The sequence below is a fragment of the Falco cherrug genome, chromosome 15 (assembly GCF_023634085.1).
Source record: "Falco cherrug isolate bFalChe1 chromosome 15, bFalChe1.pri, whole genome shotgun sequence".
Lineage (NCBI taxonomy): Eukaryota > Metazoa > Chordata > Aves > Falconiformes > Falconidae > Falco > Falco cherrug.
Window position 1 is genome coordinate 11628782 of NC_073711.1, and position 21376 is coordinate 11650157.

The 21376-nt window shown below is 38.0% G+C and overlaps 1 long non-coding RNA gene across 1 annotated transcript in view; it reads right to left on the reverse strand.

Moving 5' to 3' along the window:
• LOC114016061 (uncharacterized) overlaps positions 1–19683 on the reverse strand; it is a 47350-nt gene extending 27667 nt beyond the window's left edge. The window contains exons 1-2 of the long non-coding RNA XR_003560336.2: positions 19537–19683; positions 6350–6512 (exon numbers count right to left, since the gene is read on the reverse strand). This is a non-coding gene — a long non-coding RNA (uncharacterized LOC114016061). The remainder of the gene's footprint in view (positions 1–6349; positions 6513–19536) is intronic.
• Positions 19684–21376: the final 1693 nt, after the last annotated feature.

The following is a 21376-nucleotide window of genomic DNA, read 5'->3' on the forward strand; positions in this document are numbered from 1 at the left end:
CATGCATAATGTTTTGTTTTATTTTGGTTAATGCTTATTACTAATGTATGTAACGTGGTAGCTCATTATAAATTCAATTAAATGTTAATGTAAACATCTGCTCAACTTCACTTGTATACTGATATATCAGACCAAGAACTAAAATCGTTACCCTGTGAGTTGCTTTTACATTATGCACCCCTCCAAGGAGAAAGGGACAAGGGAAAGGAACCTGTTATGTTGACACTGGGTAACTACAAACTTCTCTAAATCATTAACACTATAAAAGATAGCTGCTTCAAAGCAACTGAAATTAAAGGTACAACAGTTGAAACACTTCTTGTTTGACTTGGGAGTACCAATGGCTAGTAAAAGCAGAAATAACAGCCTCAAAGAGACTGCAATGGGAAGTATCACAGCATGTGGAAACAGGAAAGTGAAGCCACTTACACAGGCAGGAATGGTTACACGCACTGAACATGTTCAACTTGTCAAAAAATGACATAATTCTCAGACACAGTTACAGGTCAGTTATAGAGGAGTCACCCTCAGGAAGCAGCATCTGAGTAAGGCACATAAATAATAGTTTCAGCTGTTCTAGCACATATAAGCAGCAACAGAGATGGCCAAACAAGCAACAGTACTCTTGGACTGTGCAGCGTTTTTTAAATATGTCCCTCAGTTTGAGAGATGCTAGGAATTATTAAAGCAAATGTGCTGTATTCTACCATACACCACAGCAATTATCATCTTCCTCTGAATGTAATTGCAATGCTTGATTTCAGCCAAACTATCTAAAATTTACACAGACCTTTATAAAGCAGAAAAATATTCACCTGAACTGGTCATGGATGATAGTACCATTCATCACATCAAACACAAGGGCCATCCACAGCTATCTGGTGTGCTGGAAAGCAAAAAGGGCTTCCACTATACAGTAGTCTGTGAAAGCAACAATTTCAAAATTAAATTACTGACAGGTGCTGACAGATGCATACGCACTGGCTGACTTACATGAGCAATGTAACCTTCTAGCTCCCATGGAGGCACCACCCTTCTGTCAGGTGAGCAGCTGTGGGGCACGGACTTACCGGGCTCCCTAACAGTTCTGGACTGAACAACGCAACACTGCCCCAGAGGTCCTCGTGCTAGCTCAGAGGCAGCTGCATACCTGCATCACACTGTAAAGAATCACTAACACACCCCAGAAGCATTATATCCACATGCATTGTAACAGTGTGTTGAACTTTAAAGCTCCAAAAGTCTTGATATCAAAAAGCTATGTGTGAGGTTTGTTTCTCCCAGCTACCCAACTAAGTGGCTGGAAGGTCTGACAGCAAAACTCTGCTCAGAGGTTCAATCCTATTTTTCCCCTCCTTCTCCAGTACTGTGCCTTTGATTGGCAATCTCCATCAGAAGTGGTGCCATGCAGTTCTACTAGTTGTTGCTCTGCCTAATTCTTGTTAAGTCTGAGGCAAGTTAAGATTGGAGAGAAGTCGGTGTATCAGAAGAACATGTGGGTTTTCATGGTATCTACTGACCTACTGTCACTGTAGCATGTAGACTAACAAGATGGAAATGGTCAGGATAGATAGTAAACTAATGGTAATGGATAGTAAACTAAAAGAAGCATTTTAGGTTTCACAGGGTATAACATTTAGAACACTGTCATAACTGTACTAATTGTGTCCCTCTTGGGAAGCTAAAATGGAGCATCAGTGGTCTCTAATGGCAATGCTGTGAAGGTTGGTGAAAATGTTAGTGGAATGATTTGAGGACTTCTAAATTAATTAAATTAGTGCTTATATAATTAATAGGATTACTCTGACTCTGCACGTTAATAGGATTTTTCCTTATCAATTCCAAGCTTAAGCGTTATGAAACTGCATGTGTCTATAAACCTCCCCCAAGAACTACGTGAATCATGACAGTAGTCTAGTCATAATCACGAGGTGGTTTCTCTGAAAACCCCCTTCTGAATATATTTATCTGGTGTTTTGTAACATCCTCTGAATAAAGATATACACCCAAAACACATAAATGTTTTCCAGCGTTTTCTGTACACCTTTACCCACTCTAAACTGAACTATCCAACCATATGCATTCTTTACTGAAACAGGGCTGGCACTGAACACATAATACCAAGTTGTGTCCAAGGCTACATTTAAGATTACTCTCTCTCTTTTATTTTCCTTTTTTTTTTTTTTTTCTTCCCTTCAACCAATTTCCAATCCATTAAACTGCTCTAATTTTCTCTTTTCTGCAACTATTTAACTTGGATATTAACCTTTGTGGCTGGCCACAATCTCTTAAACACATTTCTTTGCAATATACTTTCCTAGGTTGTCAGAAACATTTTTCTTAGAAAAATATGGAGAAAAAACTAATAAACCTTAGTATAGCATCTTTGCTCCCATTTTTAGCTTTTCATCAACCATGAAGCTCTCATATGAAATCTCTGATAAAATAAAAATATATTTTGGTCCAAGTACATTATTAAATCAAAGGAGAAAAAACCCCACAGCTGTTCATTATTTACAGCATTTACTTAGATCTCAAGTACGATCTTGAGACCAAGCAGACCAACACAAACATCCCTGATGTGGTACAGTAACTCTGCCTCTATTTCCTCAGCGGAATCATCACCAAAATCTTTCATACGGATGTCTGCTTTAGGAACTTATGTCCTCTGCCAGTGTGTCCAGGAAAAAGCAAAACCATCACTATCGGGCTACTCTTTTTACACCAGATTGGAGTCTGTGCACCTCATCCACTCCCCATCCTACCTGTAGAATCTTCTAGAAACAGTTCCAATGGACCAACCAAGTCTGCTCTCCTTTTCAGTCATTCCATACCCAAGCAGAAATTTCCAATTATCTCTTCATTATAAAGGTGCATGATCTACTATGGGAGTTGGTAATTAATTAACCCACAGATTGTGCAAAATATGTAAAATTTAAGAAAGGATGAACATCACACAAATCCTTTGGAACAGAGGGTGCTCTTTTTTTCCCTAAAAAAACCAAACCCAAACCCAATTGCTGAAATACCCTGTTACGCCTTCTTGATCATAACTGTGGAGGTGAAAACAAATGTTCCAAAATGTTAAAGGCAGGTTGGTTCAACATATGGCCTCTATTTATTTATTTATTGTTAATTTAAATCACATGAATTATTCACACATTGTTAACTTCACAATTCTGCACTTCTTCCTGTTGTCTAAACCAATAATAATGGATATTCAGACAAAATCACCTTAGTTAATGTCATGGCTGTTACTAATATTTCTGATTTTTCACGTAGAATTGTTTTCTGCTAGAAGTTTCATATATTGAAATATTCCTCTGCAGAAAGAAAAAAAAAAGAAAAAAAGAAAAAGAAAAACCCCAAAACAACCAAAAAACAAACCAGAAACCCAAAACAAAGCCACCTTAGCTGGGTAAGCTATGTTATACTGAGAACACTATCAACCAAACAGAAAATTCCAGGCTATGTAAATCATTCCATCTCCAGTATACTGAAGTGTTTCAGCCAGTTTATCTTATTTCACAGTCTTGCACTTTTCATTGACTGCAAACTTGGCACCCAGTTTCAGTAAGTTTGAAATCCTACCACTGGTGCTCAAATACAACTCTGTGAAGGAGTTTGGGGGCTTCGGTCTCTCCCAAATCTAGTACATGCAAAAAGTGGATTTGTTGACATTCATAAGAATGCAAGTTTCACTTTCAGTGATGAAAACTATTGTGCAGATGTTGGATTGCAAATGAGTAGTTTACCTGTAACCACAGAGACTGCTTATGTGAACCTGATTCACTTTTTTTTCCTGGTTAGAACAGACCTTGTTAAAAAATTAAATTTAGAATTCAAATTAGAATCATATTACTGGTGATACATGTTGTTAGGTATTTAATCAAATTGATTATGAATATTAGCTAGGAGTCTGAAACAGCAGAAATGTCAAACTAGTTCTACAAAGCTCAAACTGATGACAGAAAATATTTCAGACTGATTTAGTGCATTTTCCTCTATAACATTTGTTTAAAAAGCATAGCTGCACTCCTGGGAAAAATAGAAAAAAGTTAATTAGCCCACACTTATCATTTCAAATCCACTTCAAGCAGGCCAAAAGCTGAAGTGCCAGGGAATTAAGCCATCTCATCTTAGAACCATTGCATAGAATCATAAAATGGTTTGGGTTGGAAGGGACCTTAAACATCACCAAGTTCCCACCCCCCTGCCATGGGCAGGGACACCTTCCACTAGACCAGGCTGCTCCCAGTCGCATCCAGCCTGGCCTTGAACACTGCCAGGGATGGGGCATCCACAGCTGCTCTGGGCAATCTGTACTAGTATCTCACCACCCTCACAGTATAGAATTTATTCCTAAATCTACCCTCTTTCAGTTTGAAGCCATTACCCCTTGTCCTATCACTGCATGTCCTTGTAGAAAGTCCCTCCCCAGCTCTCGTCGGCCCCTTTATGTACTGGCAGGCTGCTGTAAGGTCTCCCTGGAGCCTTCTCCAGGCTGAACCCCAACCCTCCCAGCCTGTCTTCACAGCAGAGGTGCTCCAGCCTCTTATCATCTTTGTGACCCTCCTCTGGACTGACTCCAACAGGTCTGTGTCCTTATGCTGGGGGCCCTAGAGTTGAACACTGCATATTCACATAGAATAGGTCTTGCTAATTGTGTAGAAGAGCTGTTATAGTAACGAGGGAAGTATCTTTTTTTTTTTTTTTTTTTTTTTTTTACCTCTGTCAATAATAGCATCGATTCTTCCAAACTCTGAACAATATTTGTGAGATTCTCATAAGGACAAATCACATACAGCAACTCATCCATGCTTCTTCTTAAACTATGCACTCTTCTTTAACCTGATCCTTACACCTTTTATATTGCTCTTTGGTAGCTGAGTACTTTTAATCACACAGACCCAAGCATGATCATGAAGTTAACTCATGAAGATTTTTCCACCTCAATCATTTGCCATTGAAGTGATTCCTAATTTCTTGCCCTGTAGTAACATAGGGATGTGGCGATGTGGAAGATCACGTGTTGTGACAGAAACGTAGGAACTAAGTAGAGAACCGCCCATGAAGGAGCTGGCTCTGCTACTAGTATATAAGTGCCTGTGTCTTTCAATAAACTGCCATTTTGCTTTCCTCTCCATGAGAGTCTGAGAGCTGATGGTCCCTCAGGTGCTGCGCTGAGGTTTGGACATGTCATAAGCTACTACACTTGCCCCTTCTTTTTTCTGCTCTTGTGCCCTTTTGCAGAAATATTTACATCTGACCTCTACACACTCTTTCAGAAACAACCCTTCTTCAATTTGCAAGGTTGTGCAGTCACTCTTCCTAGTGGAAGGGAGAAGTAGAAATAATTTTTTAAAGGATGCTTGACCTCAGCAATCAGACCACATAGAAATTAATTAGCTTGCTGGCAGAGCTGAGTGGCATAGGACTATATTTACTATAGTTTTGTTGTGGTCTTAAAAGCAAAAAAAAAAAAAAAAAAAGATTAAATCATTCAAATTACATAAACAGAAGCTGAAGTTTGTTTGATATTTTCTTCTTTGGCATAATTAGGCTTCAAAGCTCATAATTTATGCTGTAGATCCACAATGCAGTGCTATGAACATTTGATGTGAAATTAATGAACGAATAAGGAAAATCCTAACCTGAAGATCTCAGCACAGCACAGTCCCTGGAGTTTTTCTTTGTTAAGCACCAATGAGGCATAAATCTCAACTTAAGTTTTTTCCTGTGCTCTTTGTGTTCCTTGGGTTTCATCATAGTGTAATTTAAGACTTGAGTAAAGAGCATGTGGAGAGCTTTAGAGGCTGCTGCTCACGTTAGCAAAGGCTGAGCAGATGCCCAGATTCAATTCAGCAGGGGTCGTTCATATGCTTTGCACTAAGCAGATATTCTTTTTTTTCATTTCAGAGTATCTGAACGAGACACAAGAATTGCTAGTTGGAAAAATACACTACCCCATAGAAAGGGATAAAGGAAAAAGGAAATACTTTAGTTCGGTCCACGAAGATGAGGTGACTACCCAAAAATTCAGAAAGAAAAACCAAGTCAACTTTGGGGAGAAATTTTACAACTTGTTCCTTGCAAATCATGAAATCATGCTTCCAGGTAGCTTTTTTTTTTTTTTTTTTTTTTTTTTATCCAGCTGTTCACACAGTTTAGGGGATTGCAGATTTATTGAAAATAGGCAATTAGCAGCTCTGGCTTTTATGTTGACTCAGGGGTCTGGCTTGCTCCTCTGCTTCCTGGACAGTTCACAGTGACTGTACATTGGATATAATCAGGTGCAAGGCAACAAACTCTCCAGTCAGAAAGCTCAGGCTTAGTAAGACTTGCTTACATTCAGTTTCCACTGTTATGTGTAGACCGGGGCACGTGGCTTGAGCATCTTGGCTCTGTGAACGTGAACCAGCAGCTGAGCAGTTACCACAGGCAATACAGGAACAGCCTCCAAGGGAGAACGGGCTGCCAGGAACCAGAGCTGACAAGCCTGCTTGTCGGATCTGTAAGAAACAAGGTTTCAGTTCAAACAATATGTCCCATAATAATCCTCCAAATTCAGCACACTTTTCAGGAGAACCCCACTGAGAAAAAGCCTCGATCAGCTCCAGCTCTTAACGTTCAATATTTAGAAGTAAAACAGCTTTTCCTGTGTCTTAGGAACAGCGTTCCCAGACAAGCAGGTTTATAGCTTATAGACAATACAAAGCAGCAAACATCTGAATTGCACGTCCTACCACTTAAAGACTGTCAAATATTGCCTGCTGAAATCCATAAAGGACCTGGGTTGGAACATAGCCTGTACCACTCACTGGCAGGGCAAAGCCCTTTCTAGAGGCTGCTGCCATTTTCCAGCCAGACTACATTTCTCAGTGAGTGAAAAAAGGCACGTTCTAGCACGGCAAAACAGTTTGCAAGTGCGATGCACTGTAAGTTAAAGTGCCTGCAGGAAGAGGCTTACACTATTCCTATCCCTATAACCAACTTACTATCTCAAATCTTCTCATAATTCTACAGTCAAAGTAATTCTTCCAGGCAACAGTGTACAAAAGGAGCATATTATTCAAAGCATGCGTTCAAAGACAGGCATGAAGAACCTGCTCTCATTTATGAGAGAAGGCAAAGACAGCCCCACGCAGCTTCCCTGTGTTGCCCCACCGGTTTTTCATTTTTTCAATGTGCATTTTCAATGCATCTCTTTAGTACCATTGTGGCCACAGATAAAACCTCCTCTGCTTGTATGTGCTTGGTAAAAAAGAAAACAACATGAAGCCAAGTGTATTACTGGCACATTAAATTTTCCCTTTTAATGTATATTTTATCATATGTCTGTAAATAAAGACATTTTAAAATTAATTTATTGTTCTTCTCATGTGTTTCTGATTCAAAAAATCTGACTTGAAAATTGAGGTTTCCAGTTTATTTTTAAGTAGATCCAAAGCAAATCGGTGCTGTTTCATGCATTTTGTCTACTGAGAAATTGAATCAACTTGAGCAGAAACACACCAAAAAGTAACATGAGAAGAATACAGGAAAAGGGAAAAAATGGTGTGATAATTACCACAGATATATATTGACCCTATTATTAATCTCTGATGTTATTCACAAGACAGAGTAGCAAGCTTATTAGCAAAAATGTAACCTTATTTTTATTTGTAATAATTATTTTGCACTTATTTGCAGTGAAGACATGACAAAGTAACATGGATTTTGTACATCTGTCTTATGGTTTAGGTGATTAAACACTGGGAAAGCACCAAGCACAGATGGATTACAAGCAGTTATACAAACGCATATTTGATCTTGTATTAAATTGGAAGTTCTAAAATTTGAACCTCAAGTGCTAATTACATATTTCATCTCACTACAAACTGGAAACAAAACATCACCATCTGGAAAAAATCCATGATCTGTAACTTTGCATGATATTCTGGTTTCATTATTATTACTTCTGGTGCCGCTTCATAGATTCAGGTAACAATGTTTAGTAATAGCAGTAAAGTCTTCAGAAAAAAATTATCCCAACAATCATTTCTCAACTCATTTCCTTTCATTCCCTGTCCTGGCAGAATCCAGTGATCTCATTAATTTTGAAAACTCATATTCTTGTGTCCTTTTTTGTTTCTGGTGGAGCACTGAACCATTCTAAAGAACAAGCCATTTGAGAATTTCACCAAATAATAGATTTGATTAACAAGAGAAAACAATAAATGAAATTCAACATAGAAATTACTTGTTTCAAAGTAGCCATTTTAAAAAGTTCCTTGGGCACTGCCTAAGACAAATTCAGTGGACAGCTTAAACATCTCCACTAGTGACTTTTATGTGTATTTCAACACATACCTGGTAAGTACCAAAGGTCATTGGTATGGTCACAATTTCTATTTTAAATGATTCTATTAAATCCTACTGTTTAGGTTAAATAGTTTAGCTAACTTGTACTATCTTCAGGTAGAAGAAATTAATGGATCCATGATTCCACTCTCTAATTATGCTGAAAAGTAGGTTGACTGACTTATTTTAAGGAAAGCATGCTGAAAGTAAACTGTTTGTCCTGAACTGAAGATCATGCACTTGAGATGAAAAGAAATGTTATACCTTATTATTTTTTTTTAGATTTTCTATATTTGAGGTGAGTCACTTAAAATTTAAATTAATCCACTTTTCAGTTTCTCTGTCATACAGCAGAGCTCCTGAGTCTAGATCTGTGCAGTAAGGAATGGTGTTAAGTTCCTGGGAACCATTTTGAAGTTTTTTCATGTTGCAAATTGACATGACAATGACAAAGCAGTATTATCGTGGAAATAAATGTAAAAAAATATAAAATGTGTAAAGATATATATTGTAACACCTACACTCCTCATATACTGAGGAAATACAGAATTTTTACATAAGATATGTAAAGATATATGTATACATATACATAAGATATATGTATATGCCACATAAGTGGCATATCTAAATAATGAATAAAATTAGAAACTTTTTAAAACTAGAATTCTACAAAATAACAGAGATAGCCTACAATATATAGGTTTAATTTTTCTCCCTTAGATTCTACACAACAGCGTATTCTTGGCATAGTGCCATCACTTAAAATCAAACACATGATGTGTAGACTGAATGCTCTTAAAAACATTTCTAAAGGAACACAAATTAAAGGATTCCACATCTTCTCTTCTGTACAAATGAAAAGACTTTACAGTATAGTAGAGCAGGGTTAAAAGCAATACAAGGATGCTGCTGGAGCTATAAGCAATAATAAGATACACAGTATAACCGTCACATAGACAAATTGTTTACATGCAGCAGAAACGAAAGCTGCCAGAAAATCCTTTAATATTCCTAGCTACTTTTTTTTAACCAGCTCTCACCTGGTTTTGATCATGTTCAAACATCTGTTCTTGGCATGAAGTAGCAGATGATAATTCAAACCTCTGTCATATAAAATAAGTTTGCCATAATAAATTCCTAATTAGTCCTTTTTATGTTTTAATTGTCAATTTGCCCCTCAGGCCTCGAGGACCACAATTTACGCTAAACTTCATAACAGTTTTTAACACACAGCCTTATATTATTTTTTTCTTTCATTTAAAATCAACAGCATTTTAATTCAGTTCTCAGAGCACAACATTTTTTAAAATGTTACTTAATTTCCTATCTGGTCATTCATACTTCAATAACAAACAACTGTCGTGTATGACACATTTTTGCTAGCTCATTATTTTAATCTTTGAAAGTAATTTTATTATTGAAAAATTACAATTTCTGTATTTTATTTCCACTTGCAGATAATATTGATCTAAATTTTGTTTCATGCTGAAGATACTTTCTGTGACTACCTGCAAAACCAAAGAGGAAGAAAGCTCTTCAAAGAGAAGAATAATTGCACATATAGATTATATTCTGCTTCTCCAAAAACCTCTTGATAGGCTATCTCAGGAGTCATGTCTTTACTAATTTCCTTTTGTCCCCTGTCCTGGAAGGACCTCACTTACAGAAAATGCATGTTTCTGTGGCATTTATGACCAAGTTTGGTTTGGAGCACTGAAGGCCAGTTATCAGCTAGGTCAGCTAGATTCAATGGCATGTAATCAATTTGTAATGTATTACATTACAAAATTACATAACAGAGGACAAGACCTCAGCTGCTTGATGCTAGGCATGATTCTGGATCCTTGCATGGAAGTTCTTTCTCTTCATGGCTAACTTTGCCGTAGGCTGATAAGCCACTCGGGTTTCAAATTCAGTAGATATCCCCACGTCAGAAGAAGAAATATATGGAAATACAGAAGAAAAAACGTTCCCTCTCCAAATCTCAAACTCAAAACATGGTAATCATAAAAACTTCCTCTGTTCCAGAATCCTTATGATGAAGGCCAACCTTCAAGCACTTGGAATTCAGCTGATGTGGTGAAATATATGTTTAGCATAAAGTACACAGGCTGTGTTGTATTCAGAGTGTTAAATACTTTGGAATGACCCCAGGAATACATTAGCAGAGAATGTAAGATAAAGAATGTTACTGTGATGTAGGAGTGGCTCTGGAAAAGGAAATCATAACACACTCTGAATTTGAACGAGCTGTAACTGCTGAGAGGCCATGAGAATCCCTTCCAGCTAGACCACAATGCAACAGTATAGGCTTCAGAAGAAGAACAAGGTGGGTGCCGCTACATCTCCAACTACAATGAATGTATCTGACATCCCATCTGAGGCTAACAAAAGCACAGGTTTCAATTTCTATAACTTGCAAACTCAAAAATAGCATAATTAAATATTTTAATTTACAGCTATTATCTGCCACAGTTGCACCATTTGCCTTTGCAGTGCTTTTAAGATTTTGAGCAGCACACTAGTCGCTAGAGACTGCAGGTGTGTTTCAAATAAAATTGTGTTGTTTTGTGGGTTCCAGGACACACATTCCAGTGCTACTCCTTGGCATTTTTATTTACAGAACCAAATTTTCTTACTTTTCTTAAACTGTCTTTTAACCCAGATATTCTGCAAAGTATATATGAATGCCTGAGTTTACAAGTGCAAAACTGTAGCTTGAGTATTTGTGGTGTATTTACCTCATCACAGGATAATGCTGCCAAGTGAGTCGGTAGATTCAGTACAATCCCTTCAAGGGGAACAGCCAATCCAAGCAGTGTTTTCCACCAAGTAAAAACTAGTAATCATCAACAAAAATGGAATATGCATTTGGTCTGGCCGAAATTATCTCTGTACATACCTACACCGGCTAAATTCCCTTTCTGTATCCTGATAAGCACCACAGTTATATATCTAATGAATGCTGTAGTAAACCAGAACGATCTGGCACCAGACTTGCTTCTCATGGCTATTGGACATCCACTATCTTTAAGAGGATGTTTATTATGAAATTCAAAGGCATAATGACAATTTATGTAGACATACTGTTGCTGACTTTAAATTAGCTGTCTTTGCGGCAGACGGCAGTGTTGCTATGGCAGCATTGCAGGCCACAAAACCGGCCTAAGTTCAGGTTTCTAGTGTCCCTTAAATTCTTTGTTGCCATGGCTGCACTGCTACAAGTACTAGCTAATTTAGCAAGTTATAATCTGACTTTATGAATTGCAATCTGTTTTTTAAATTGCTCTATAAGCCTATTCCAAGACTGTGAGGACAAATTCTAGGAAGTAGTTCTGCCTACTATTCCCCAGTCTTCCTAAATGAGATGCTGGCTGAGAAACCAGATCAGCACGAGCTCCTGAAAAATAAACAAATGCCATTCATACAACTCACATGCTTAGTTTACCATATTTCTTAGTAGAAACGCTATCTGACCATATGTAGGAAAAGCCACTGGTGTTTACTTCCCTCTGTCTGCATTTCATCTAGTTCATGCGTTCACCGTAACAATTGGTATTACCATGTGTGAAACAATGTGTTTCAGTGAAACAAGTATCAGATCTAGTGTGTAGGAAAAGGGGAAAGTTTTCTTTGCTTTAAATATCCAAATAATCAAATAACTCTATAGGGAAGTCAGGAAGAAGATATGCCACAGTCCACAGGATCAAACAAAATAAGGCTAAACTCTGGAAACTAATTTTTGGTTTGTTTGCTTTTAGTTAGTAAACCTCAAACTTGACATGCCACCTAATAAATGCAATTTATCATCAAATTCAGAATATCAAAACATCCAAACTGATATAAAGCAGATAAGATCTGTAGCTTTTCAAACTGTAGACTGCAGGAAAAAGAGGGAAAATGAGAACATCATCAATATTCCACCTTACCAGAAGATTATGATAATATTAGCCAGATAAGATTCAGAGGTATTACAAGATATAAGAGCATCAAATTGGTTTAATTTTCCCTCAGTTTTTACTTCCCAAGTGTTCACAACATTACTGTCGCTATTAGTAGCATTACTGACTCCTGAGTGCACTGAGTGACTTTGATTTTGGACTGAGACAAGATTAGTATTTTCTTTGATAATTTCTAGCAAAGTTTAGGATGCAATACACCATGCTTATACAGTCCCATATCTGTTTAGGGTGTCAAAAAATGGATCTGCTGCTAGAAAAATCTTCATGAATAATGGGAGTCTCAGTCTTTCTAATTGATGAGATTTGAGTTTGAGATTAAATTACTTTCCATAATTATTCCAAAATTACTCCACTAAAAATAGTTTGTAACAAAACTTTTATCCTTTTGTCTACTTTTTCTTTCCTCTCCCTAAAAGATCATAGTTCTAAATCTGAGGAAAATCATTCCTAATCTAAATGTTTACACAATATTTTTTGTTTAAAAATAATGTGCAATTGTTTTTAAACATTACTTTTTAATGGATATCAAGATAACCAGCTTTAAAATACATGTGTTCATAGCATTGCCTATGTTGTAGAGAATATAATATAAACTACTAATAAATTATCTTTTTTTGCTAAAGTTATGTCAAAAATTCTGCATGACAAATCACTGCAGAACTGCCACTTCCATTTCTAAGTAAAAATAAAGGTTAATCCTTTTAGAAGAGAGCTGATCAGTATTTGTTGCTCATATCATAAATGCGCTTGTTTCCATTAATTATGCTTTCTCCCTTGCTTAAGCATCATGACTATAACTTTGCTATACACAGTATGCTTAACAAGCATGAAATGTCTTTGTAGGGCACCATGAAGGTCGCTTCCCCACTTGTACAGTTCAGCGTGTGCTTAGGTGTAAAATAATTAGCGTACAGTAGTGTCTTAAGACACAGTCTTCTAAGGAAAGGGAAACCTCATATTTGACCCAGACTCCCTCTTTCCCTTTAGGATAATTATACCTTTTCTTTTTACAGTTTATCTTTCTGATGCCTCTCGTTCACTGGACCATATGCTATGTCAGGGTTTTATATGTGTTTCTTCTGTTGTGCAAGAAAAGTTTCAGCTTCCTTCCTCTAAGATTGAATCTCAAAATCAAGAAAACTTATTCACTGTTGTCTATATTTATAACCTAATGCTGCAGACTATAACCTTGGAAAAATAAAACAAATGCAGCATTATAAAACACATAATTTTATTCTTCCCACTAAACAATATGAAATTTCTTTTTCTTTACCAACGCTGGCAGATAGAAAATTTACTTAGATCTAACATTCCTTCATGTATCCACAGAGGCCAAAGCAACCAAAATAATTATAGAGAAATAGATCAGTATTTAAAATAAGAGATATAAAGGTGAGTTTACTTCAATTTTGAGGTAGAAATATTTTGAGGCTAGTTCAATAGGAACTGAGAATAAGGATATCCACATCATGAAATGGTTTATGTTGGAAGGGACCTTAACATCACCTAGTTCCACCCACCTGCCATGGGCAGGGACGCCTTCTACTAGACCAGGCTGTCCAAAGCCCATCCAACCTGGCCTTGAGCACTTCCAGGGATGAGGCATCCACAGCTCCTCTGGGCAACCTGTTCCAGTGCCTCACTACCAACACAGTGAAGAATTTCTTCCTAATATCTCACCCAAATTTACCCTTTCAGTTTGCAGCCATTCCCCCTTGTCCTATCACTACAGGCCCTTCTAAAAAGTCTCTCTCTAGCTTTCTTGTTGGCCCCTTTAGGTGCTGGAAGGCTGCTATAAGGTCTTCCTGGAGCCTTCTCTTCTCCAGGCTGAACCAGCCCAAGTCTCTCAGACTGTGTTCATAGGAGAGGTGCTCCAGCCCTCTGGTCATCTTTGTGACCCTCCTCTGGACCTGCTTTAACAGGTCTGTGTCCTTTTTATGCTGGGAACTCCAGAGCTGAACACTGCATACTCCAGGTCGGTTCTCACAAGAATGGAGTAGGCAAAGCCAGCTGGCCATGCTTCTTTTCATGCAGCCCAAGATTTGGTCAACTTTCTGGGCTACAAGTGCACATTGCTGGGCCATGTTGAGCTTCTCATCCACCACCACCAAGTCCTTTTCCTCAGGGCTGCTCTCAATCCATTCTCCACCCAGCCTGTATCGATACTAGAGGTTGCCCTGAACCATGTGCAGGACCTTGCACTTGGCCTTGTTGAGCTTCATGACGTTTGCACAGGTCCACCTCTCAAAACAGTCAAGGTCCCTCTGGATGTATCTTAATTCTTATTCTGCTACTGCTTGAAAAATGGTAAGAGAAGGCTGACTCTTCATGTGTTTCTCTAATTCCCCGCATGTCATACTCTCCACTTTCAAAGCTACATCTAAGATACTGATTTCCTCGACAAAGCCTATCTAATTAAAAAAAAAAAAAAAGAAGTTGTAAAAAAGAAGATTTGTTTCTTAAGAATTTCCTAGAATGACATCTAAGAGCTTCCCGTTTCTTATACTGTGCTGGTCTTGGCTGGGATAGAGTTAATTTTCTTCATAGTAGCTCATATGGTGCTATGGTTTGGATTTGTGCTGGAAACAGGGTTGATAATACAGAGATTATTATTTTTTTGTTATTGCTGAGCAGGGCTTGCACAGAGCCAAGGCATTTCTGGCTCCTCACACTACCCCACCAGTGGGTAAGCTGGGGGTGCACAAGAAGTTGGGAGGGGACACTGCTGGGTCAGTTAACATCAGCTGACCCAAGGCATATTCCATACCATATGAGATTATGCTCAATATATGAAGCTGGGGGAAGAAGGAGGAAGGGGGGGTTGGGGGTGGGGACACACACAACACATTCAGAGTTATTCTCGAGTCACCATTATGTGTGATGGAGCCCTGCTCTCCTGGGGACAGCTAAACACCTGCCTGCCCATGGGAGGTGGTGAATGAATTCCTTGTCTTGCTTTCTTTGCATGCACGGCTTTTGCTTTACCTGTTAAACTGTCTTTATCTCAACCCACAAGTTTTCTCACTTTTACCCTTCCAATTCTCTCCCCCATCCCACTGCGGGGGGAGCAAGCGAGCGTGGGGTTTAGCTGCCAGCTGGGGTTAGACCATGATATACAGAAACATATATTGGAATTAATGACTACTAGTAATCTAAGTGAATGCAGCAAAAAGAAACTGAATGTAGTTAATAAAGAACAATCTCTGAATCTATCCACTTCTGAAGTGGAAAGGCTTATTCTGAGGGCATCAGGAAAGCCCAGACAAAGGATAAGCAGTAGCAGAGCAAATGGTAAAGGTAAACGGGAGCTCAGCAAAACCATTTCACCCTATAAATGTAACCACTGTCAAAAAACAAGAGTTCTCTATCATGTTTTCCAAGTCCATTATGAGCTTAAAATAATCAGGAACAGTGGATAGAATTAAATTAGTGAAAGACTATGCAGAAAGACATATTATTCCTTTTTGCTATTTCAGAAAAGATATTGCTAAGCAAGTTGAGTCAGAATTTCTACCCTGATTTACTGATTTCACCTTAATTTGGCTAAGTTACAATAACAGACACACAAAAATAAAGAAATATAGCTCTCCTCCTGCTTTATGTCATGTGTATAGGTAAGTATCAGGGTAGAAAAATACATGCTTACTTCCGAGACATTTACTTTTGGTTGTCCTTACATTAATGACTAAAATAAATTAGGTGACAATAGCCCTCCTGTCCTTTTGTAAAATGAGAAGGAAGCCCACATTTGTTAATTCTTCTGTTAAAAGAGCTGTTAGGTCTCTCATATCAGATCTAGTGAAAGCTGGCCCAGCAAAGCATTCCTGATTTCCATCTGTGGGAAGATTTTTTCCTCACAAAAGTTGCTTCCCAACGAGACAGTTTGATTGTATATTGAAGGTCTTAAAAAGGTCAGCTTCCAAACAAGTGTCTGATGAGAAAACCCAGGGTACAGAAAGGAAGGAAAAAAAAATCCTGACTACTGTACTAATCTCGCTGTCTCTGCTCCTGACTCACCACTGAACTGCTGGTAGAAGGTTTCACATTATATATGTGACCTCCTGGTAGGTCCAGTCCCCTGCTGTGCTCAGCAGGGATGAAGACAGATTTGGCATCCACCCTGCCCTTTGAGGCTCCGAGGATCTTTCTCACCCCTGCAATACAGAAACCCAGTTCTTCTGCTGGGAATGGAAAATAACAGGAATACAACCATCCCTACCCTCTTCTCTAAAGTCAGTCTTGGAATCCTAGTGGTGGCCCAGGGATGTTATTGAAATGAGATCTCTGTAACTTTTCTCATGCAAATCCAGTACGTGAAAGCTGTATACAAAGCAATGAGATATAAAAATGTAAATATTATGTGATATAAATAAATTACAACAAGATAGTGGGCAACATTTATCACACCCTCAACTTGCATAAAGACTGTGATTGTGCCACTTCCCAGTGAACATCGCCTACCCAAACCTTGTGGAAAATAGAAGGCAGTTTATGGAATGAAACTGAAAATCTTCCTGACAGTGACATGTAAGAGGCCCCCCAGTTCAGTGTGACTTTTCAAGTTTGCACTTATTATCCAGCTACATATCCTCTGTACAGAGAGGTAGAGAGAATCAATGAGCTACAAGATTTATCTCAATCCAGTCATTTATGGATTAAACAGGACTACTGGAACAAAGATTGCCTCATTTTCAAGCTTTTTTCTAATAGTAAACCTAAGCAAACCTGAATTAGACTTCCCCAAAGTAAAGCTGCAGAGATACACTTTTTCACATTCTCCTTTGTTCCTTCAAAGCATACCTGGATTTTATTATTTAACAGAGTATTGAAGATAACCTAATAAAAACTTAATGTAATTATTTTGCTGGTTTTATCCTTCATGGTAAAGTTTCTGATACATATTTTATGCGATGTATTCCTAAAGTTCTTTTGAAGAGTTCCAGTCTGTAATCACCATGACACAGGGGACTGATATCTCCATTACAGGTTACTGGCTCTGCCATAGGTAATCTGGCAAAGCAAAAGCGCATAAAGCAGCCTTAGCTGGCCTGCCTGACTTCCTGCTACCGGGCAGAATTAATCCTTGCTGAAAGTAGTTAGTTCTTAGTCAGAGTCAATGAGCGCTCTAAATACTGGACTCAGATAACAATAGGACAAATGTGTAAATGCAGCAAACTGTAAAAAGATCTAGAACACAGCAACAGAGCCTTATTATCTAGCCTTATTCCTCATGATAGCCCATTCTTTCACTTCCTTGCTTAATTAACAGGATCTATTTATGCTAGCTCATGGAAATGTAATATACCTGGCTATGAGTGTCTTTTCTTAATTACGCCATTGTAGTTCTCCCTCACAAGATGCATTGTTCTCTTGTTTTGGCACCCAGAACAAAGGCTACTTAAGACAAATAGAAAGACTGCCACAGATGTCAGTATGTTCTGTATCAGGCCATTAGTAAAGCCACCTTTTTGGGAAAATGGGAAAACAAATGTATCCTTTTTCCGATATTTGTATCTATTGTTAAGCATTGTGTAATTACTTGCACCAACACTTGTCACAAAAATTAAGACAACAGATGTGACAAATTATACTGTGAGAACAATAATATCTTCTATCCCAAGAGCTGAGGAATGTTGTAGAACACGTTTAAATTTAATTGAGAAAAGAACTGTTAATGGTGATGGATGTGGATGTTCATTCACATTAAATTATTAGAATGAAAGAAAAAAAGTGAAATTTAGTTTTGAAGGAGCTACTCAATATAGTGAGAGAATCAGAATCACAAAGCACATTGTGCCCAGTACAATGGTGCAGAGGAGTACAAAACTTGACTGTAAATTCAGATGTGCAAGGATCAACTCTGGGTTTATAAAGTGCTTAGCAAAGGGATCTCTGTATGTGAAGAATCTCTTAGGGTGTCATTATACAAACGATTATCTGTAGGTGATGGAAAAGGAAACTAGCAGCCACAGACACCACACACCCTTCTACACGTACTAGCAGAAACTGGGCGATTATGTTAGCCAAACTGTAGATTTACGCCTGTCAGAAGTGAAGTTTTTCTGTTCTCTGTACAGACTCGTTACAGGTCCTGTATTACTGGCATGGCCAACTGAGGAGCCAGAGAGTGACTTGCTGTCACAGTGCAATCCCATGCCCATTACTGCTGCTGAGTCACTGGTTAGCATCAATTTGTTCCTCTCTGCCAGCCAGGTATGGGAGTTTATAAATAGATAATTAAGCCTCACAGGTGAGACTTTGAGATTAACATGTTGAGGTGCTGTAGCATCAAGTAACCTTACTGCTCCTTCCTGAAAGATAAAAATCAAACTATACGAGAATCTTGCACTTCAATAAAGAAAATTCCTAGAGAGCAGTGAGATGCATATAAACACATAACAGTGAACATTTTAGGGAGTTAAAAAGCTATCTGAATTGGATAATGTTCACCAGTTCATTGATGTGTTTCCTCTTTTGCATTTTCATGTGACAATACTCCAGGATTAAAGTTATCTTGCAAAAAGATGACAACTCCAGCTTGCTTTTACCTTGTTTAAAAATAACTATTCCATTTCTTCATAAGCTGGCATGTAGCCTGCAAACTCATATCTCACATTTCACCAGAAAGTGAATGTTTATTGCCATTGCCTTTCACTTGCATAAGTGTTTCTTACCCAGTATGTGCAGTCTTCTCATTACACTACTGCACTGGTCAAAAGCCATCCTATATAAAGAAATCCATAGGTGCAGGGCTGTTTAAACCAAAGCAAAAGAAGGAATTATCATAAATTCCACAATTCATTACCTCAAAAAAACCAAACCCACACTACTGTGGAAGAACTGATGCTCTAAATTCTCATTAGGTTTGGTCAAAGGAAGTAGTTTTTATAAAAAAAAAAATATTTTCTTTTCTAAACTTTTAATAGATCTTAGGTGCAGCTAGATCCAATCTTAATCTCAGACTTGGTCAACTGTTTATATGTAAAGGAATATAAGGAATATTCACAGTTTAAGGCTGATCATAGGATTTTAACAGCACTTAATCATTGACCAATTTATCATTTACAAAGTGAATCAAATAAGAATTACTTAAATTATTAAAGTGGTTTAACTATGGATTCAAAATGGTAATACTATACTTATTAGAAAGTTACTAAATTAATTCACACACACATGCACACAGACACATAGAAACAGAAATATAGAGATACATATGTATAAAGATATATACCTGCTAAAAGTTCCACTCGAGCTCAGTGAAATACTCATGTCAAATGCTTTTGCATTTTTCAACAGGCAAAAGGTTGCGCCTAGAGAAGCAGGAAAATCAGCCCAGGCTCCACTGTCAGCTCTCAGCAACAATCCCACTAGTATCACAAACTGGGGAGTTCCCGGGCTCCGAGGGGCATCCCAGTCAGGGAGATGCTGCTCTGCGGTCCAGAAGAGCTCGGAGGGCCTCACATAGGACTGCTGCTTACAGGTTCAGAGATGATTGGCTTTAGTCATCAGTAATTTTCCATCCTGGCTGCAATCCGAGTCAGTAATTAGTGGATTATTTTTTTTTTTTTCAAATATGACTGTGCTATTGTACCACTCGGAGTCCTAGTAAAGTGTTCCCAGGCTTGTTAAGGGATGTTACGGTCCAGAAGGAACACTCCAAGGCTAGCAGGTGGTGATGGTGTTCAGATAAGGGATGTTTCTGGTACAGCTAGTGCACTTTCCCACCTCAGCCGTGCAAGAGTTGCTCGTACAGTCAAGGGACACTTAACTGCCCAACTCCTTACACAGAGGCCAACGCCTAACAGGGAGTCCCAAGATCACACAGCAGCCCAGGGAGGAGGAGACATACATTACCACACTCATCTGGTTTTCTGATTTCACATATGTAATTACTGTAGGTTAGCACTACGATAGCAAGCAGTAAATTCGATGTTGATTCCCTAAACAGGAGAAAAATATGGCTTTATAACCTCTCATGGCACAAGGCCTGGGTATGTGGATGCGTATGTTGTGGGGTTCCTACTCAAACCCTGGTACTAATGGGAGGCATTTGCAGATGATAAAGTCTTACTCATTTTGCTCAGGCTCTTCTGTTGCATATTATGTACTATGAAGCATACATTTTTAAATGATCAGCTATTATGAAGACAAAAATTGGTCAAGATTTAGCTTTCTTACTGCTTTCTTTTAGCAATATATTACTATTAACTAAAAGCTCTATCAACATTTGATCCCAGTGGTAGCAAGTTTTCCTCCAGAACAGGAGTTTATTCATTAAAAGCACCTAATAATTAGTACAGACATTATTAGGAAGAAAATAATGTCGGTTTCCACAAAAGACTGCATATAGCATGGCTTATAAACTGTCTCCATAAAAACAAGTTTATAACATGAAGAATTTTTCATCAATACTGCAGAAATCCTGAAATACTTAGGCAAGATTGACCAGCTATCCCTTCCAAAACCAAAGAGCACACTGTTATGACCACTTCTAGTTTGTTGCAGCGTTGACATTTCTATTAAGGAATTCCATTTTACCAGAACACTCTAAATACTTGCTAGTGTTCAAAATTCAGGAAGTCGACTACAGGATGGTTCTTTCCCACTAAACAATTTTGAATCAATAATGCACATTTGAGCATAAACTAAACATTTCATAAGTTACTTACTGATAAAGGAAATTTCCCTCTTATGCATTCTTTTCTCCTCCAGGAGAAGAGTATCAAAAAAATGCTTTAGTAGTGCGCTCATCATGACCATTCTGCCTTAAGCAGAAGTCTAACATTTCAAATTATGGTCAGGATGCTTTCTTGGCTGAAAAACAGAAGCATAAAATATTGAATTGTTAACATTTTTGATGGGGTATGATGTGAAACCTCTCTCTCTCTCTCTCAAGGAAAAACATCGTTGTATATTTAAATACTGGTATTCTTTTTGAGGCAATGTTTTCCTTTGAGGACTTCTAAGCAAATATTTCGTCTTTTGTTGCTCCTATAACACAGGCATAATCTGCTTCCCATCTTAACATGGAGATGTAGCAAGTTTCCCTTTAAAGAATTCATCTGGGTAAT